Source organism: Echinops telfairi, unplaced genomic scaffold (genome assembly GCF_000313985.2).
Source record: "Echinops telfairi isolate 266 unplaced genomic scaffold, ASM31398v2 ScPeMD7_1;HRSCAF=3_0, whole genome shotgun sequence".
NCBI lineage: Eukaryota > Metazoa > Chordata > Mammalia > Afrosoricida > Tenrecidae > Echinops > Echinops telfairi.
Genome location: NW_022103896.1, coordinates 84,081,052 through 84,103,346, shown reverse-complemented (window position 1 = coordinate 84,103,346; position 22,295 = coordinate 84,081,052). Strand labels below are relative to the sequence as shown.

General features: G+C 42.0%; 1 pseudogene; it reads right to left on the bottom strand.

The window, feature by feature from the left end:
- Nucleotides 1-673: 673 nt before the first annotated feature.
- LOC115870499 overlaps nucleotides 674-22,295 on the bottom strand; it is a 27,814-nt pseudogene continuing 6,192 nt past the window's right edge.

Genomic DNA, 22,295 nt, shown 5'->3' with positions numbered 1-22,295 from the left:
ACCCTAAACTGGAACTGGATTCCAGGATGTACCTTAACTGGACTCCTTTTGGCCTAATGCAATTATATTAAGGGCCTAATGGTCTCAATCAGTGTTTTCTTGGTATGCTTATTTAGTGGCAGTATTTACAACATGGGCAGGACTTGAAATTACTAAGGCACATATAGAATTATTTGCTAATATGTGTAAACTGCCCTACGTGACAGTGTAATGGAATTCAAAAAGTCAGTACTGATATAACTATGATGAGAAAAATAGTGTCCAAAGTACACTAGCTCTTGAACTCTTCACTACACTGCAAAGAGTTTCTTGCACCTTAAGTAAAATCTGGTTGTTGTATATCTATGTTCCTGAATATTGGGCTAACATAACATCCTATGGAACATGTATGCTCTAATCTTAATGATCTAGTTCCCTGCTTAACTGAAATTATGAGGAATTGGTTTTCTCCTAGAATGGATAATGGGGGAAGACTGCTACTCTATTTTGAAAGCTGTATGCTCCTTATAATTGTACATGCTGTTGTACTCTAGTTCAATGCATTCTTTTTTTTCCCTCTTCATACATAGGTTCTTTTTACCATTTTATTTTTGCATACATACTTGTTTTAAATCAGGGAGCTTCTAAGCCAAACTATGGTAGCTTTTATGAGTTATATTTATTTACTGTGAGCTTATTTTATTTGTTTATTATTTATTATGAGTTTATATGGTCTAGACCCAAGTTATGCTGCAAACGCAGTCTGGAACAAATATGGGAACGTCATCTTTCTAAAGACAGGCTGATCCAGTAGGTTAAGATATTTCCTTTCTCTAGTAGCAGGGATGAGTCATTGATGGATATAGCCAAGATAACAGGATAAACACCACCGAGAACAAGACTGTCCACCCTGTGGTGCAGTGCAAATTTCACAGCTCAAGGTGACCCTGTACTCAAAGGGAAACTTGCAGAACTGTTGTAAGATTACGCCTTCTGTGAACATTGTAATCATTGCCATTGATAGGCCAGCAGCTATCCCAGCCTGTGCCACATTGAAGGCACAGGCCAAAGAAAGCAGCATTAAGTCCAACATCCGTTGATCCATGTTCAAGTAGATTCCTTTCTACATCTGGAAGTTGGTTAATTTTTCTGTTTATAATACCATGAGTTAAGGTTCCCTTCGTCGTATCATCTGGTTCATGGATTTCCATCTTGGAACCTTGAGGTTAGGAGTCGGGAGCTTCTGGGACAGCGCCGCGAGGGCTCCTGGTACAGAGAAACCAGGCAGCGTGTGAAGTGAGGCCGTATGCTCCTTTTTCCTCAGTGACCGGTGCCTCCCCGTTTTCTCAGCTTCACCAAGTGGACTCAAAATCTGCTTTACTAGCCCGGGTGCAGCCACCTTTGGTGGGCACGTGACTCCAAGTTCAATGCATTTTATGTATGATATGAGAGGCTGAGTTTCAGAACCATTTGATCCTTCACATAAACTTATGGTACTTTGTCTTCAGGGGTCTCTCAGGTTCATATGCATTCCTTTCTGATAAAATGGCTGATCTTTATATTTCAAAGAACTCTAATCTGAAGCTGATGCATGCAATAATTAACCTCCATACCTCAAGCCCCTTTCTTGATATAGTTAGTTGGCTATTGCTGAAATTGGCTCTTGAATGCATTCAATTTCACAAGCTGGAATAAATCTCTTAATTACTATAATAATTTTAATAAAACGAATCAAATGCTTTCTGAAATTTCCCCCAAAGATTGTACTCACAATGCAGCACTACTTACTGTGCAAAAAAAATGTGCTATCTGAGGAAACAGAAATTCCTTAGAGAACAGCTTGACTTCACTTTGGCCAGTGCCCCTTTGTGACACTATTACTACTAAATCACCCATGCTGTAATACAACTCTTATAAAAGATCACAGAAACAGCATTCCTCACAATTGCTACCAACATCTTAAACACAATCACCAATGACCTGGCTTCCTTTCATGGAATGAGTGCAAGATCATAAAACCTATTTAGAATAGGTGGCCAGCTAACGACATGAAAAAGCCCTGCGGAAGAGGAGTTACTCCTTGGAGGTGACATGAGATCTGCCGACCCAGAACATGAGACTCCACACACAGCAAGGTGAAGAGTTGATATGCATGTTCGTAGAAGACACTCATAAAGTAGTGATGAGTGAATTTCTATAGAAAACCTTGATTAAAAGTAGAGATTGGGATGGAGCTCAGAAGAAGCAGGGGATTGCCGTAAGCAACCCTTTTTATCGAAGACACAGGCTGGGCTCCGCTGGTCTTTCTTTTCTGTGTATGGCTGATGCTGCGTTGAGCTTCAAAAGCCACTTCAGAAAGGCTGCAGGCTCCTCTGCGCCCCCTTCCTCTCACAGCATGTTCCCAGGAAGAATATTCACTCAGACTGGTTATCAAAATATCCATAAATTAAACTGTTAAATGACACAAACTTTATAATTAACAAAATAATGCTTAAGAGGAATCTCCATTGTATTGTTCTGCTAATGTATGATTTTATAAATGTCAACCAATCATACTTTTTTTCTCATAAGTCCCCAGATCCTCGGTATTTAAGATGTGTGTGTGTGTGTGTGTGTGTGGTGGCGGGGGAGTGGAGGGAGGGATCCTTTATCTCCAGTTTTTTTGCAAATCCTCAGCAAGTGCTGCCCAATTCTGCATAATTTTGGTCCTTCAATAAACTAATTTTAACAAAAGTCCCATAATAAACAAAGTAACACAATCAATTTTGATAGTACAGAGGAACCAGTGTGACATTTGGTACAGTCATTTATATTATTCTACTTACATAGGCTAAACACAGAGGGTATACACAAGAATATATGAATACAACAATTAGTTAACCCTGTGTTACAAACAAAAATGCACCCCTAGGATCTTAATTTTCCTTCAAAAGCTGCCTGAACTTAACAGTCAATAAGATTTTTAAAGATTTTTATGTAGGATTAATGAAAGCTAAGATAGATAATCCTTCAGAAGCAGTAATGGGAGCAATGATTCCCAGAGGGTATGTGAAGGAGGGGGACAGGGGGAACTGATAGCAATGATTTCTTTATAAGCCCACGTGAGAGGAATGAATAACAGAATTACAGGTGAACTGATACATTGGATGGTGTAAGATATGACAAAATAATAATAATATATAATATAATAAGAAGGGTGGAGGGGAGGGGAGGGGAGGGGAGGGGAGGAAAAAGGAGGAGCTGATATCAAAGAGTTCAGGAAGAAATAAAATGTTTTTAAACCAATGTGGGCAGCAATTGTACAAGTTATGCTTGTTCTAATTGAATTATGGACTTATCATATCTGTAAGAGCTCCCAATAAAATGATTAATTAAAAAAGTTTTTAAGATGTTTAAAACAACTATGCGGCTGAGTGGAGATGTATCACTTCTAGGGTACCAATTCATACTTGCATGAGTTTAGTAAAAAACAAAAACGTGTTGAAACATGTCTTGACATGCAGTGGATGGTGGCAGACAAGTTCCATCAGTTATACACTGAGTCTCACTGGGGTACCTTCAAAATATGATCTCACCAAAACAGTGGCTTCCAAGGGGATCTGCTGGGCAGGTTGAATGCAAGGCAGAGATGTTAACTTTAAAGGTTATAGTGACTGTTTGGGGGGATTCCAAAAGTGGGGGTGTCATCTTGATAGATTTTTTTCTAAGGGCACAGATGATCACAGCAGCTTATTAGGATGAGATTTTAAGAAAATATAAAACTGCATTAGTGTGAAAAAGGCTAGGAAAAGAGAACCCAGGATCCCCACCCCCACCCCTCCACCCATCACAGAAATGCACCTGCTCGTTCTTCATGAAGAACTATATATACATATAAACTATATATATAAACTATAAACTATATATCATCCACCTTAAAGCCCTTATCTTACCCCCTCATATTTCTTTTTAAAATTTACTTTTATATTTAATCATTTTATTGGAAGCTCTCACAGGTATTATAACACTCTATAGTTCAATCACATCAAGCAGTATTATACATTTGCTACCAAAATCGAACTCAACACATTTTCTTTTTTCTTGAACTCCTTTAATATCAGCACCCCCCTTGTCCCCTCCCTCCCCCACCATATACCCTAGGAATCCTTAATTCTCAAACTTAAACAACATTTCAGAAGTATATTATTTGAATCCCTCAAGAATGCCAAAGCAGCTGTTTGGACATGGTGTAAATCAAAGAGCTCATAAATATTTGAAGAAGGGTTAGAGAGATGAAAACTGCCTTCAGAAGTGAATAGACCTACATGGACGATAAATAGAAAAACAATAGCTCATGTCTTCATGTTTTTGTTTAATAAAGGTTTCTGATTTTTAGCAATGCTTTTTTTTAACCTACTAGATCTCACTGCCACTCACTGCCATCAAGTCAATACTGACTCATAGTGACCCCCAAGACTATAACTGTTTATGGTAGTAGAAAAGCCCACTCTTTCTCCAGCGGAGATAGGTAGGTTTATTGTGATAGGTAGGTTTATTGTGCCAACTTAGCTAATAGGAACTTTGGGGAATAATCACGTCACAGTTTGACTGGAGGGCAAAAAAATAAATGGCTCGGCAAGGCCCGTGCCTTGCTCTCTTCCTCTCTGGTGATCAGACCAGTGTACAGCTGCTTTAGCTAGTTCTCTGCTTCAACTTGTGAGCTACACTACCTGTGGGACAGCCAACCTGTGGATCATGTCACTAGAGCTTGAAGTTCCTTCAAGACCTGCTTCCCCACGCTGCTGGTGTGTACACTTGAGCTTGAGGCTGGTGGAACCTGTCATCTTGCACTTCTTGAGTTCTATATCCCATCTGGGTCTTCTTGCTAAGCTCCTGAGCTGCTGACTGTTGGTAACCAGCTCTGTTGTTTGCTGCCTATAGGAGGACTCTGTCTGCATTGCCCTAGGGAAGACTCAGCTATCTGCTTCCTTGACCTAAGACCCAGCAGCCCTCATGAGTTGAAGAACTGCCAGTATATTAACTGTTCCACAGAAGTGAGTTGAACTGAGCCCTCTGTACTGCTGTGCGGACTAATTAGCTTTTATATTCCTTTGTGATGTATAAATCTATCCATATATGTATATGTATATATATATAAAATCATAAGTGTCTTGGTTTTCTTTCTCTAGAGAACCCTGCCTAACACAGTTTCAAACTGCCGACTCTGTGGATCACTACACTACCATATGATTTATAAATTCGAGAGAAATAAAAACATATGTCCATCTGAAACTTGTACATGGGTGTTCACAGTAGCATTATTCATAATAACCCCAAAGTGGAAACAATTCAATGTCTAATAGATAAACAAATGAAGTGTGGTATACATGAGTAAAATGTTATTTAGCATAAAAGTATGAAGTATTGATAAATGTTTCATCATGGATTAGCCTTGAAAATTATGTTAGGTGAAAGGAATCAACCAGAAAAGACAAGATATTGAAATGCACAGAATAGGCAAATCCATAGAGACTGCAAGTAGAGTAGTGGTCACCAGGGGCTGCTGGTGTGGGAAAGAAAAAGGAAAGGCACCTCTCATGGACACAGGTGCTTTGAGATGATGAAAAGTTTTAAAAGTGATTGTGATTGCACAACTTGATGAATGCATTAAAAACCATTTCATTTTACACTTTAAAGAGGTGAACTGTATCTAATGAAATTTTTATTTTATATGGCTATGAACATTATAATGTGATATGTCTAAAAGTTAAAACATGCAAAACAAGATGATATATTGTGTAGACACGCAAACACGTATTTGGAGACGTGCAGGCAAGGGTGGCATTCCCCATATGGAAAACCTGGTGATGACAAAGCAGAACAAATGTGGGTTGATCCTTACACAGTGCAGAGAGCTGGAAGGCCATCACCCTGCTGCCGGGAAAGCAAGTGACAAATCTGAGACAGTGATTGTCTCTGTGCAGAGAGAGAGGGCAAAGGGCCACAATATTTTTAATGTCAGCATCACAAAATGTCCAAACTGATGGCTGAGACCACAGCATTTATGCTTTCCAACTTTTGCATACTTGGAATATTTCATAGATTTAAGAATTTCTTCATGTCTAGGCACTGGTCAGGGCTCTTTGTTCCTGGGAGCTGCTGTTCAATATTGGCCAGGATACAGTGACTTCAAATATCTGCCCATCTCACAAGAACAGCAGAAAGGACCCCACTTCCTTAACTATGAGGGAGTCAACCTATTAAGTCCTTCAAGAGAAAAAACACATTATTTTGAGCAATGGTCATCCACGCTACAGAAAATTGGGTATGATTCGCACTCACAGAAATGATGCTGGTTTCTGCTAGGGAGCCTCTCCCTGAAGCCCACCTACTTATCCTGCTTACGTCACCTGCAGGATGGAACCAAGTCCAAGCTTCCTTTGAAAACCATCCGACCTCCTGATAGTCAAGATTTAAGATTCTAAGAGGACTCCAGTACCTGTTGAATTACACCTCTGCTTTCTGATAGCAGGTTGCTAAATATTTTTAACCTTTTGGCATAGGCAAGTAGTTTGAAAGACGTGGTCAAAAACCTAATAATCTAATTGCAGTATCCCAAAGCCAAGAATAACAAACAGAAAGTTTTTTTGGTGTATTTAAAAAAATTTTTTTATCACTGTCTCATAAGTCTCTCTTGTTATTTGGGTGGCAATAGGTAGTATGGCCCGTTGGTTTGGATTTGGTCTCAGGGCTCTGTATTGAATTCAGTTAAAATATATTGAAAGTGGTTATTTGATCTTAGAAGCAAACTTTCTCCAACATTCACTCATACCTTCCTCTTCCAGCCTGCTTTCCTTGAAAAATTAAAATAGAAGAGACAAAAGAAGCAGGGGGTTAATAAATGGGAAAGAGAATGATATGAACCAATGGCAAATTGTTGTATATCGGGGTATCAACTTTTTCCTCCCCTGCCCCCCCTCCCCTCCCCCAACGAGCCCTTATTGGCAACTCCAGCATTTGCCTGCGATGCATAAAACTGTTTTGAGACAGCTTTTTCCTTGTGTGACTCTGGATCGTACAGGGCCTTCCAGGGGGGGATAAAAACACAATGGATTAGGCATCGCAGCGTCTGCAATTCCCAAGGAAGAGGTAGCTTTAGACCTTCATATGCCAAGCCTGGCGACCAAGTGTGGGTCCGTCGGCAGCTGGAAATGGGACAGATTGTGCTGCAGAGCGAGGACAGGAAGCCTTGCGCGTTTCTGCAGCAGGGGTTGGCTTGAGATAATGCCATTGTGTAACCAGGCCCGCGACCGCTCCCACTGCTGAGAGCCAGGCCTGGCGTCGGACTCCTTGGCAGCCAGCCAGACCCCGAGGTCCTACCGTCTGAAGGCAGGGCGTGTGTCCCCCTCCCCGGCAGTCCGCACACACAGCGCCGGCCACACCTCATCTTCAGAGGAAATCTGGCCAGAAAGCCAGACTTCGTGACTTCGCCTTTATGAGCCTGACCCCACCCCACCCCTGTCCCCTCCCCTGCCCCTGCCCCACTTTTTGCTTTCTTTTCCAGGGCCGTTGCGGCACCCACACGACGCTCAGCCCCCAGCCACAATCGGTTCTTGGCAAGATGCTGTATCCGGAGGGTCTGTAGACCCTGCTCTTCCAAGAGGCAGCAGTTCGTATCACTTTTCCCAATGATCTCTCTTCTCCACTGTTGGGTCGGGCAAGAGCTCTCAGCAAGGCCTATTTTAGACTTCTTGAGCGGCAATATTGTTTGGTTTTCACTGGACATTGTTCTGAATACACAAAAGAGTTCAAGGATGTGGCATTGGGTTTTGTCCTTCTCCCCCTTCGCCGCCCCTCCCCAGAGCTGTCAGGTTTCTCTGGGAAAATGGGATGAAAATGTTTGGGGACATTTCCACAATAAAACACTTTTAAATAGTTGTGGGTTTTTTTGTTTTTGTTTTTTTAAGATTTCCTTTCTAGTCATGTCAAGATTATAACTCAAATCTTCAGAAATCAGGAAATTCCAAATTAATGTTGACACTTTCCCCCTTGGAACTCTCACCAGATGATAACACAGTGTAAAAATGTCTGTTTCGGGTCTGCTGTCCCACACATGGATGCCTCTGGCGAAAGGCTGCTTTAGCCTGCTCAGCCTCAGAAAGAGAGCAACCCTTTAGAAAGCAAATAAGACTTCTATTCTTGGGGTGTGTGTGTGTGTGTGTGTGTGTGTTGCTAACTGCCCACCCCTCCTCTCCCCCGTACTTTTCCAAACCTGCTATGCTAATTCTTTTTCACAGCAACATGCGAAACAATTAGTATAGCTCACTTAGGAACATAGGTAGGAGCAGGAATCCTGGTTCACCCAAAGTGTAACTGTTCGGTTATTTGGTTAAAAATCTGATCACCTTTTAGGCTACTAACGTCTCCCAATTATTTCTTCGTATACAAGATGAACTAAGCAATTCAGATGATTGCCTTCTTGAGGTCGTGGTTACAAGTACAAAGGAGTTGTGTTTAAAGTTGAACATAGTGGGAAAGCAGCCGCATCACTCACGCCGTCCTTGTCAGTTGGTTCTCAGCCCTGTGCCCACTCCAGCGGCTCCCCAGGGTGCTCATCTGTGTGGCTGGGGGGAGCTTCGGTGCTCTGTGAGCTATGAGAGGGAGGGAAATTCTTTGACCTCTTCCATATATTGACAGCAATACAGCATCTACCTCACAAGCTGTGTGAAATTAAACGAGATACTGCATGTTCCCAGTTTAAAAGTACAGCTAAAAACTCCCCCATCATTATTAGCAATGGGAATGGGCATCTAATAACAGCTTTCATGGTGTAAAAGAGAGGAAAAATAGACACAGTCAGCCGAGGTTACAGAAACATGCAGTCACCCCGCTTCTGAGCAGAAAGAGCCCAATGGAAAGAAAATACTCAAGACAAAGCTCCACAAGAAAAATGGAATGGGCTCTTCAAAGCCATTTGCAAAGCTACAGAAATAACACATTATACTGATGAGAAAGAGAGTGAAAATGGAGAACTATCAACCTACAAGGTCCAGAGGCCTGGAAGACAAAACAGGATCCAGAACGTGGGCTGTTGTCCCCCAGTCTATCCTGACTCAGGACATCCCACGGGAGTCACGGTAGAACTGCTGCGTAGGGATTTCGCAAGGCGGCATGACCTTTGAAAAACAGATCGCCAGGCGGTCCTCTGAGTCTCCTCTGTTTAGTTCAATCGAACTGCCCACTTTTTAGCTCGTAGTCACTCAGACCCTCCTCCAGAAGATGAAAGAAAAGGGAAATAAGTACTAGTTTTCTCCAAGTTAAGTGGAAAAATATAAATAAATAATCCAGAACTCAAGAGAGGTGGGCCTTCTATGTATGAGCTAGAAGTAGCAGAAAATAGGTCTGTGTGTTACGTAAAGCTAACACAGTAAGCCAAATAAAACACCAGGCTGAGGGAGAAAGCAAACCTTGATGAGATGACACCTGATTTCATCACCCACCTTTGTATGTAACACACACACACACACACACACACACACACACACACACACCTTAATTGGCCTAGAGCTTGGGATTGGAAAGAAGGGATGCCAAGCATCAAACTCTGACAGTAAGAAAACTGTTGACTCCTGATGTATTCTAATCAACATGATCTGATGAACTTGAGAAATGAAGTCACTTTTTTTTTTAAAGTCAGGCGATATAGTAAGGAAGTCTTAAAGAATGCCTTAAAAAGGCAAATGTATTGTCTATCCGAATTTTTTTAAAAGAGAGAGAAATATAAGCAAACAAAAACAAAATATCCTGACAGGTCTGGCCGTTAAATAGATCGGCTTAGCTGTCATGCCGGCTCGAGAGTGGAGTGTAAGTCATGTGTCAGTACCAGTGTCCTCATAATAACCACAAAGACTGTGGGAAGAGGAAACCTTCCAGACCAATTTCATTTCCTTCTAGGATAGATAGTCAGACCAAGTAATAAGGGTGAAACAATGGGCGTGGGACCTGTGAGGAAGTGGGGCTACGGTTTGCTCTAAGTGCAAGGTCTGGGGTGCGTGGGAGTGCAGTGAGCACTTTTCTCAGCACCTGATTTCTTCTCCCTCCCTGGCTATAGGGAGCCCTGGTGGCATAATGGCCTATGCGTTGAGATGACCTCTTTAAATTTCATTGGCCCAACGTATCCCCTTAGAAGGCACTGATTTGATGGGACCCTTTTTTCTCCCAAGGGTACCCTAGTGAGACCCACCAGCTGCTTGGGAGGAGGAACATGAGGCAACTCCCATAGGTGGAAAGTCTCAGAAGTCCAAAGAAACAGTTCTACTCCCCAATAGTGTCACTATTGACTCGATGGCAGTGGGTAACCCCGATTTCCTGGGGCTTCTTCTCCCCAAGGAGCTGTTTACATTTAGACTTCTTTCCAGAACCACAGAGATTGTGCTCAGTGGTGAAGAGTCTGAGGAGCAGGATGAGGGGGCAAAATAGTGAGTGACTCCTGGCTTGGCCGGCAGAGATGATGAACCGGGGACCCTCTGACTTACTGATCCTTGTTCATCAAATGCCTCTTTCATCACAGAGCCATCCTTTGATGACTAGTTGAAGACAAATGATCCAAATAGACTCCAAAACCAGATGAATGGATAAGCAAAATATGGAACATATGGATAAACAGAATATGGAACATACATACATTGGACTAATATTTAGTCATAAAGAGAAATAAAGTCCTGTATATGCTACAACATCGATGAGCCTTGAAAATATTATGCTGAGTAAAATAAATCACACGCAAAAAGATTATACTGTATGATCCCATTTTTATGAAATATCTAGAATAGGCTAGTAGAGAGAAACCAAAATTTATTAGTGGCTACCAGGGGCAGGAAGATGAGAAGGGGAAGGGGACTCACGCTTAGGGGACATTGAACTTCTGCTAAAGGTGATGGGAAATTTTGGAAACAGATGATGATGATTGAACAACGGGATAAACAACTGATGCCAATAAATTATGGATATAAAGAGATATGGCAAGAATCAATAGCTTCTTATTTTCGTATTTTGTTTAATAAAATTTCTATTATTGTGGTAGTTACATAGTTTCATGTAAATGTGATAAATAGAGTGAAGGGGTGGAGGTTAGCCTGTCAATCAGGTCACAGCCTGCTGATGCCTCCTAGTGGGCTTGACTTTCTCATGAGGATTCTGGGAACTTCCTCTCTCCCTGGAGGTGGGCCCCACTCTCTCTCTTCTTCCCCTTCCTGTGGAGGAGACACTCAGATAGCTGGAGGAGCCACGTGGAGACCCACGCCAGTGCTGAGATGCTTCCCTCAGCATTGGATCCACAAGACTTTCCACCCACCAACCTGTGATCTTCCTGTATTCGGCATCATTGCATGTGCTGTGTGAGTCTGAAGAGGAATTTATTGACTAGTACCAGACATATGGGCTAATATCAGACTTAGGGACTTGATCTGGACTGGGCTGGGATGTTTTCTCAATATACGATTGCTTTTTGATATAAAACTCTTTCTTATACACATATGAGGGCCTCTGGGTTTGTTTCTCTAGTCAACCCTGCCTAACACAATTATTTTATAGCAATACTTTAAAAATTTCACTCCCATATATACTTTCCACAATAATTTTTTAAAAAGTGGTTAGAAGTCAGTAAATGTTTTATGTGTTCATCATTTATGACCTCACATCTTTCCCAGTTCAGGGAAATTTCTGTGTACTGCATCCTTATTGCAAAGTACATTATGTTCCCAAAAATGATCGGATAGTTTTGTTAGAATTTTGATTCTCTTGATGGACCCTGCCATTCACTTTCTATGGTTTGGGTCAGGCAAGCAAGTTTGGTCTCAGTGCAGGGAATGGAAAGTAACTGTGCTGTCACTCAGCCACTTACATCACTTTACTTAATTTAAGCACCTTTTCTTCTTCTTCTTTTTTCTACTTTCCTCAGTCCTAAGCCTTGTTGTTCATTGACAATGAGGTAACTCTTACAGGCTACAAACATAACCTACAACCATGCATATTTTCAATACCATCCTTGGTCAAAATTACAATGATATTTCAACACTGGGAGTTCAGTCCCTCTATGAAGTCAAAATTGACAGTAGAGCCATGGGTTTGCTTCCTGGTTTGTCTCCACTGCTCTGGTTTCCAGGACAGCAGGCAAAGCCCAACCTTGTGCTTTTGACATCTCACCCCAGGGTGATTCTGCCATTGGCTTGCTGTGTGACTTTGAGAAAGTTAACGATCTCTCTGTGCCTAGTACAAGAAGGAAGGAGTCACAGCACCTCCCTCAGAGTAGCTACAAGAATCCAAGACAATTTGGATTGGAGCACAGAGCTTGGTCCATGGGAAATACCCACTGCCGTTGAGCTTATTTCAATTCATAACACAATGATGTGGCGTTTCCTGTAAATCTTCATCGGAGCGGAGAGCTCTTCTTTCTCCCCGGGAGTTGCTGATGGTTTTGACGGCCAACTTTGTTCCTAACAGTCCAGTGGCACCAGAGCTCCTCATCGTGACTCCAGACGACAGGTTACAACTGCCCAGCCGGCGTACGAGGTTGTGAACTGTGATAGAAGCAGATTGGAACACTGAACCCCTATGCCCACAGGCTGCCTCAGGCCCTAGATCCAGGAGCGCAAAAAGGTGAGACAGACGATTTATAAACAGAATCTAGGCTAATTAGATACAATATAGAATGATAACTAGTAAAACTATGTTAAGATCTTTTTTCCCTTAGTAGTATAACGACTGACCTTGTATCCAAAATAAAACCAGAGTAAGCAGCATGGCATTCTGCTTCACACCAAGGCCTCCAGCAGTGCACTGCCTGCATGCAAATCTTGAGCTTGCCACTATGAGCGCTGAGTCCTTGAGGAAGGTATTTTTATCGCGGCCGCCGGTTAGACTGCTGTTGTTAAGGGCCACTGAATCACTTCCAACTCACAGTGAGCCTGTGCAGAGCACAGCAACCCACTGCCTTGTCCTGCGCGATCTTCACAATTGTGGCGACGTGTGAGCCCATCTGTACAACCACACTGTGAGTCATAAATATTAAGTGATCTAATCTTCGTTTTCAACATGATATTTTAAAACTCAAAGGAGAGACCACTACTCATTAATACTACAATGTCACTTATGTTGATTCACTCCATCTGAAAACTTTCTTTTGGGGGCAGACACTTTGGATTGGAGTGGAGGGTCCTTATTAGTCACGAAACAAAGCAGATAAAGGAGCAGAGAGAAATTAAAACTCCACAATACCAAATAAATAAACCAGAGGTTAATGCCTTTGAACATTTTACTATTACAGTAATTACTAACATTTAAAGATGGAATTCATCACTCTTATGACTTGAACTGTATCCTCCAAAAATATGTGTTGTACGTGCTAACCCCTGAGGTGCAAATGCTAGCCCCTGATGAAGTGCAAAGTCAGCAGTTCAACCCCACCAGGGGCAGTTCTTCCCTCTCCTGCAGGTTTTCCATGAGTCAGAACCAACTCAGTGGCAGCGTTCTGATGGTACTTTCAGAAAAATGGTTTGCTTTGTTATGGGGCCATATCGCTGTACAATGTGGCTTAGCCAATTGCTTTTGAGTGTTAAGAGGGAGCCGGTTAGACACGGAAGCAAGGAAGTGCAGACCAGGACGGTGTCACACCGAGGAGCTGAGGGAGAGAATCTGGAAAGACCTGCGAGCCCACAGCGATCTGAATTCAGACTGGTAGCATCTGACATTATTCACAGAGAACACATTTCTGTTCGTTTGGTAAAGTCACCCACTTGTGGCATCTCGATTACAGCATTGCTAGGAAGCCAAGATAACATTTTTTCTTCTGGAAGAACCAAATATTTAAACTATGTTCAACAAAAATACACTTAGTTCAGGAAGTGACTTTGCGTCTTCCTGATTCAGTACATCTACATTTGTATGAGCAGCTGGCTTTTAAAAAAATGGTTTTATTTTACTGGGGGCTCTTGCAGCTCTTTTCACAATCCATACATATATCCATTGTGTCAAACACATCTGTACATATGTTGTCCTCGTCTTTTTAAAAACATTTTCTTTCTACTTGAGACCTTGGTATCAGTTCATCATATTTTCCCTCCCTCCCCCACCCTCCCTCCCCCATGTCCCCTTGATAAATTATAAATTATTCTTTCTTTTTCATGTCTTACACCAACCACTATTTCCTTTCACCCACTTTCCTACCATCCATCCCCCTGGAAGGGGCGCCATACGTTGATTATTGTGATCTGTTCCCCCTTACTCCCCCCTCTCCTTCCTTTACCCTCCTGGTACTGCTGCTCCTCTTATAGGTCCTGAGGGCTTTTTCTGTTCTGGATTCTCGGTGTTTCCAGCTCTTATCTGTACCAGTATACATGTTCTGGTCTAGCCAGATTTGTAAGATAGACTTGGGTCATGATGGGGGAGGGGGGAGCATTAAAGAACGAAAGGAAGGTTGTGTGTTTTGTCAGTGCTATACTGCACCCTGACTGGCTCGTCTCTTCTTTGTGGCCCTTCTGACAGGGGGTGTCCAATTGACTACTGATGTGTTTTGGGTCTCCACTCTGCTCTCCCTCTCATTCCCAATGATATGATTTTTTTTGGTTTTGTTTTGTTTGGGGTCTTTGATGCCTGATACCTGATCCCATCAACACCTCATGATCACACAGGCTGGTGTGCTTCTTCCATGTGGACTCTGTTGCTTCTCAGCTAAATTCCCACTTGTTTATCTTCAAGCCTTTAAGACCCCAGATGCTATCTCTTTTGATAGCCAGGCATCATCAGCTTTCTTCACCGCATTTACTTATGCACCCATTTTGTCTTCAGCGATCATGTTTATGCACCCATTTATTTTTCGTCTTCATCGGTCGTGTCAGAGAAGGTGAACATCACAGCATGTCAGGGAAGGTGAACAACACAGTGTGTCAGGAGAACAAATTGTTGTTGCGTTGAGGAAGTACTTGAGTGGAGACCCTTGTCCATCAATCAGCTGGTTTTTCCAACACCACAGACCTCTCAGTTGCAGATGATGACTACTCAAATGACCCAGGTTTAAGCCAGAAAAGAACTCTCCTTGTTCCCTCGCTATTACTAATCCCCATACCCAGTCTGCAAGCACATCCCTACCTTTAAGGTACATCTTCTTCAAACTATGTGCAAACTCACCATCTTCTTTGTAGTTCTACCACTGCCACTGCTACAATCATGCCATGCAAGAGGCCTTAACTGTTCTATCTACAGCCTCCCTGAACTGCCCCCTCCCTTCTCCATCCAGAAGTCAGAATGATGCTCTTAAAACATAAACACAGCTGATGACTAGTTGGGCATTAACTATGTAAAGGACCAAACTCCTTGCTGTCTAGTGGATGCTCATTCACGGTGACTTCACACTAGTCAGAGTAAAACTGTGCTCCGTAGGGTTTTCAATGACTTTGGGTTTTTTTGGTTTTTTTTAAAGTATGATACGTTTTTCTTCTGCAGCCCCTCTGCATGGACTTAAACTGTCTACCTTTCAGGTATTAGCTTAACATGTGACTAATCTTTACCACTTAGGGACTCCACTTACTTTTTACCAAATGAATTCCTTAAACCTTAAAATATAAGTTACCATTTTTTTTATTTCAGGAAAAGATTCCAAGTCCAGAAAATGTCAGCATTCCGCCCCACGTCAAATGCCTTGTAGACAGCAGAGCTGGGATTCAAAGGCAAAGCAAACGGTCCCCAGAATCCACATTTTAACTGCTCAATTATTCATCTCAACTCTCCTTCTAAAACAAAGTTCCTCATTTTCCTGCACAAAGCCCTCAACAGCTCCCATTACACCAAGGATGGGATTCAAGTTCCTCTTAGAAGCCTCCAAGCCTGGGGACCAGCTCTGCCTCCCTCAACAAGCACAGCTCCTACCTTTGTATTCTAGCCCACTTTGCAGAGCCACACCTGCCCCCAGCCTGGGCGCCAGCCCTACCTCCCCCAGGGTGGGACAGGGCTGAGCCACCTTCTCATTCACAGGAATCCTCAAGGGGCTGCATCCCCTGAGGCTTTCCCACCGCCTGGCCACCTACAGAGATTCCCTTCTCTTCCCCTGCTGCTTTTGAATAACAGGCATCTCCGGCAGGACTTTTGGTATACTACATTGCAGATTTTGCAAAATTTTGTCTTTTCCTCTCCCCTAAAGTGCCAGCTTCTCAAAAGCAGAGCCTCCCTCCAGTTGACAGTCATATTTCTAGTTCTTGAAACGTGCCTGACTCTAAGTGGAATTCCCTGACTGTCTTCATGAATGGTCAAAAAAACAAGGTATGGCTGCTAGATCCTGCACGTTGTTGCAACCGCACAACAATGAAATAAGGGTCTCTGAGTGGTGCAAGCCCTGTCAATCTACTTCAGGAAAACCAGTCATTGACAATTTTAAGGAGCACAGTTATGTGTGCGCTGACATTCCTGGGCTGACCTTGCATAGAAGCCGAGTCTGGAATGATTTTGTAGATAGTGTATTTGAAGGGTCAGTGTTAAGGGGTACACTGAAGAAGCTGAGAGAGGGAGAGGCTGGAAGAGAAAGAAGTTTAGCTAAGGCACAAAAGCTTGGAGAAGTCAGCAATATCGACCTCAGCAGGTGGGAAGGGGGGAGGAACGAGCAAAGGCGACCAAATATGCAGTATCTGAATGACACCTGGCTCTAGGTCAGCCAGCGGAGGATGAGAAAGTTCTCCCTAAAGTTAGTAAAAATCTGCTTCTCTGTAATGTTATCCATTCCACGTCATTCCCTTTTCTCCTGGAGCAATCAAGAAACGTGACGCCCTTTTGTTTAAGCTAGCTGTTTAAATGACCTTAGAGTACTGCCTTCTTCTTTCGGTCCTTTGCTAGGTGGAGCACCAGCGGTTCTCGGTGTAAGATTTCCAAGCCCTCACTTTCTGACCACTCAATCTGAAACTTTTATCATTCTTAAATTCCTTCTAAAACTCTCTCTAGAGTTTCAGTGTTAAGGATTTTCAGGAGTGGCCCGCCTCTTGCAGAATACAATAGAAAACCGACTAACTAGATAGAAGTAGAGCTTCGGCAAGAGACAACTTAGAGACCCTCAAGCACCAGAATGGTGAGTTCCCTTACAATAAAAATTAGCAAAACATGAAGTTGTCATCTGACCTGAACATCTTTTAAAATTCCAAATGCTTTATTCTCCCCTTTAAGTCTTCCAAAGTGTCATGTGAGCAGTATCTAGATTCTGAAAGTCACCCTGGTGATGTAATGTGTTACACATTGCGCTGCTAACCTCAATGGTTCAAAACTACCATTTGCTCCACAAAAGAAAGATGAAGCTTTCTACCCCCTTGAAGATTTGCAGCCTTGGAAACACACAGAGACGATCTTAGAGGGTCATTATGAGTTAGAAGTCAACTCAATGGCAGTGAGTGTTTTTTTAATTCTAAATGAAAAATTTGCAACAGACAAGTGTTTGCAGGAACAAACTATTTAAATAAAAACTGGCAGGCATATAAAACATCTGCAATTCTATAGTTGTTTAAGAATACAAAGACAATGTATGTAGCCTTGTTCCATTGTTCATCTTTGTGTTATGTATATTTTATCCTTAGATCCACTGCCATAAAGAAAGCTGCTGGTGCATGGCTACTAGAAGATATAGCATCTGGGGTCTTAAAGACTTGAAGTTGAACAAGCAGCCATCTAGCAGGGAAGCAAATAAGCACACATGGAGGAAGCACAGCAGTGATCAGGAGGTGTAGATGGGATCAGGTGTCAGGCATCAAAAGACCCTAAACAAACAACCATTTTGATGCAAATGACATGGCTTGTAATGGAGACCCAAAGCCCATCTGTAGACAATTGGACATTTCCTCACAGAATGTTTACAAGGATGGGACAAGCCAGCTAGGGTACAGTATAGCACACACAACATTCCTTTAGTTCTTTAATTCTTCCCTCTCCACCCCCTACCCCCACCCCACTATCATGACCCCAGTTCTACCTTACAAATTCGGCTAGACCAGAGCATGTACACTGATATGGATAAGAGCTCCTGACACACAGAATCCAGGCCAGATAAACCCCTCAGGACCAATAATGAGAGTAGCGATACCATGAGGGTAGTGGGAAGCCAAGAGGGGTGGAGGGTGGAGAGAAAGGGAGAACCAATCCCAGTGATCAACAATTCCCCAGGGGGATGAACAACAGAAATGTGAGTGAAGGAAGACGGCAGCCAGTGTAAGGTATGAAAATAAAAATTATAATTTATCAAGAGTTCATGAGAGTGGGAGGGTGGGAGAGGGAGGGGGAAAAAGAGAAGAGCTGATACCAAGGGCTCAAGTGTAAAGAAGAGGTTTTGAAATAATGATGACAACATATGCACAAATGTGCTTGATACAGTTGATGTACGGATTGTTATAAATGGTGTAAGAGCCCCCAACAAAATGATTTATTAAAAAAAACACACACACTGCCATAGAATAGATTCTGACTCCTAGAAACTCTGTACTGTATAGGGTTTCCAATGCTGTAAATCTTAATGGGAGCAGACAGCCTCATCATACTCCTTAGGAGCTGCTGGTGAGCGCAAACCAGTGATCTTGAGGTTAGCAGCCCAATGGTTATCCACCAGCACCACCAGGGCTCCTTATTTTATCATTTCAAACTAAACTCTCTGCCACTGAGTCAATGCTGACTCACAGCACCCCTCTGTGGGTTTCTGAGGCAGTAACTGCTTAAGGGAGTAGAGAGCCCAGTCTCTCTCCCACAGATCTACTGGTGGTTTTGAACTGCCAACCATGAGGATCGCAGCCCAATGCTACCTGAGGAGCATACAATACATTTTTCAATAAACCAATTAAACAGAATAGTTCGATTGTGGGGTGAGCTACATTTCTTCATGACAGAAGATATTCAAACAGAACAGCAAAATGTCTATAATAGGAAAAAAGGGGGACCATGTGTTAGGGGAGGTGTAGCACTTTATGTCTGAGGCAGACTGCAATCCTAAGAGTTTATGATTTAATAGCCTGGCAACCCTCTATGTTGCAGAATTAAGTTCAACAGTATTTTCCATGATTACAGCAGGAGGAATGAAATTATAACAGAAGATCATATCAGGAATATAAACCCTTTTTTAAATGAATCAAAGAAATAGAGGAAAGGATGGGGTACAGTTTTATTTAGATATTATAAGCTTATTTCTCTTGACTCACTTCAGGAATAACTAGGCTTTGGGTTGGAAATCTACTGAACTATTCAGCACCCAATCACATTTTAAGACTCCCAGTGGCCAAGTATGAGCAGTTGTGTCATAAAAATCTATAAGAACAGTAATAGATTAGATGCCATTTAGTAGAATAAGTAACGATGAGTCCATACTGGTAGAGGAAGGAAAGAAAGGTGTGAGGAGGGAGGGAGGGAAGAAAAAGAAAATAGGAAGTTCTTTTTTGTTCTTTGTAAATGCTGACAAATACAGAGAGAGAGTTGTTGTCAGCTACTGTGAACTCAGAAGCCAAGTCATGGCAGCCTCACGCACAACATAACCACAAGCTGCCCATCCCCCTGCCACCCCGTGATCAACTCCAGGTCTGATCACGATGTTCTGTGCGGATTTCATTGACTGATTTGGAAGTAGATCGCCAGGCCTTTCTTCTTAGACCTGGAGCTCCAATGAAATATAGTCGTGATCAGACATGAAAAAAAATTTTATCAATTATCATGGGTTCATGAGTGAGGGGGGAAATGAGCTGATCCCCAGGGCTCAAGTGGGAAGAAAATGTTTTGAAAATGATGATGGCAACACATGTACAAATGTGTTTGATCCAATGGATGGATATATGGTTTATGATAAGAGCTGTATGAGCCCCCAATAAAATGATTTTTAAAAGAAAAATAATTATATTTATGCTCATCACAATACACAAGGCCACAGACAGAGGGGTGGTAGCACATGAGGTGCATTGTCTGGAGTCCCCAACACACAGGAGGAGACTTCTACCTCTGCACAACCAGTGCCCCATCTCGACAGGAAGGAGCTTTAAAACACACCAATTGATGATTGCAGTAAAAAGGGAGTCAGACAAAAACCATCCATGGATATAACTCTGAGAGCAGTTTAATGGAAAAAAGAATAGTTTCAGTGTATGCCAACAAAATGGTTATTTTTAGAAAGAAAAGGTAGTAATTATACAATGGACGAGCAACTCAATGGCAATGAGTTTGATTTGGTGTTTTGGGGGCAAAACAGGGAAGTCAGACAGCACTTTTACCTATCCCTTGGTAAAATCAGCATCCTATCCCTTAGTGAAACAGAGACCAGATCACTTGGTCAGCAGGCAACCCGTGTTTCCAGAGCGGGACAAAATATTAATTATGCTGCTCTCTAGACAGCACCATCTAGTCACCTTCTAGACACAACCTGGAGCTAATCAGGAAGAAGAGAACACTCGAAAAATTCAAATGAGAAACACTGTCTAATAACTGCTCTTTATCCTTTAACGATGTTCATAGTGAGATTAAAGAACGAGTCCAAGTTCAAAGACTCATGAGATAAAACATGGTACATGATCCTGGACGGGATCTTAGAAATTGTTATAAAGAAATTGGTACCATTGAGAAACTGAGAGATGGACTATATATTGAATAAAAGCATTGTACCAACTTTATACTTCCTCAATTTGATAATCTTTGAGTACATAGGAAAATTTTCCCACAGTTACAGAATGTACAGGGATGGGTGTGTATATATGTGACCAACATGCAAATGGTTCAGAAAAAGCATATGAAGGTAAGTTAAAAAGTATCGCTACTAGGGTCCCAGTTCATACATGCATGGGTTTATTCCAAACAAAACACGTTTACATATGTTTCCGCAATCAGTGGATGGCTACAGACAAATTCTCTCAGTGATAGACTTGTCTTAATTGCATTAGGGTGCCTTCAAAAAATGACCCATCGAAATAGTAGCTCCTGAGGAGATGCGCTGGGCCGGCTCACATGAAAGCAGAGAAGTCTTCTCCTAGGTTATAGCAGCTGGGTTTTTTTGGAATTCTAAAGGGATAAGGTTGATAGATTTTCTCAAAAGACACAAAGCAATCATGGAGACTTTTTAGGAAAACGTTTTTAAAGGAAAAGGGAAACTGCATTGGGGAGAAAAAGGCCAGGAAAATTAAACCAGAAAGCTGTCCTCCCATGATGACAATGCACTTGAGCATTCTTCATGATAGCAAGGGCTGGTCTATGAGAATTTCACTGGAAAACCTAACTCCATCCAGCTTACAGCTCTGACATTGCCCTTTCCTGACTTGTTTTTCTTTCCCCAAGCCCCAGAAAACATTTTAAAGGAACGTGATTTGCCCTCCTTGTTGAAGCTAAAACTAGTGCTTTGTTGTGATTTGAAAGGAAGAGCACAGAATTGTTCAAGGAAACACTAGAGAGGTGAAAACACTGCTTTCAGAAGGGTGTAGAACTCTATGGAGGATATATCGAGAAACACAAACTTCACATTTTTGCTTATTAAAATTTCTATGATTTTGCAGCAATATTTTCATATCTGTGTGTGTGTGTGTGTGTAAACACACATACATGCTGTGAATGAATGATAAAGTAAATGTAACAAAATATCTTAAAATTTGGGGATTTGGGTAAAAGATATATGAGTTCTTTATATTATACCTAGAACTTTTCTATAAATTTTGTATTATGCTGTAATAATAAGATTTAAAAGTCAAGCTAATGTTTAAAAAAAATTTAACCCAAGGATATGTCAATTTTTAAAATGATAACACCTAAATAATTTATTATAGGGAACACAGGTGAAATCATTTGTAAGAGACATAAAATTCAGAAACTCACTGCCATCAAGTCAGTTCAGCCTCTGCACATTTATTCAACCAGGAGTCACTGAACCCTACTCAGAGCCAGACTCTCCAGGAACTCAGGGTTTGAATGTGGGCTAAGAAGTAAGAAGAGGAGCCATGCTCTCTCGAATGGCTAACAGTGGGTTTCAAAAAACAACAAACACATAAGTGTGAAAATCTTCAATGTAGTATACCAAAAGTCCGGATGTAGATAGATACATGCTATCCAAATGCAGCTTGTGAAGAGGCAGAAGTCTCCGCAGGTGGCCAAGTAGTAGGGGAAAACCTCAGGGGATACAGCAGTTGGAGAGTTCTTGTGGATGAAGAGTATTGGTGAGATTACGGTAAATGCCCTAGTAACCTGGGGTTGAAGAAGTAGTTGAAGACCAGTTGGTTAATTAATGTATTAACTCATTCCTGGAAGAGCCCTAAAGAAACTGCCCAGTTCAATCCCTTTGTTAAATAAGACAATAAGCATGC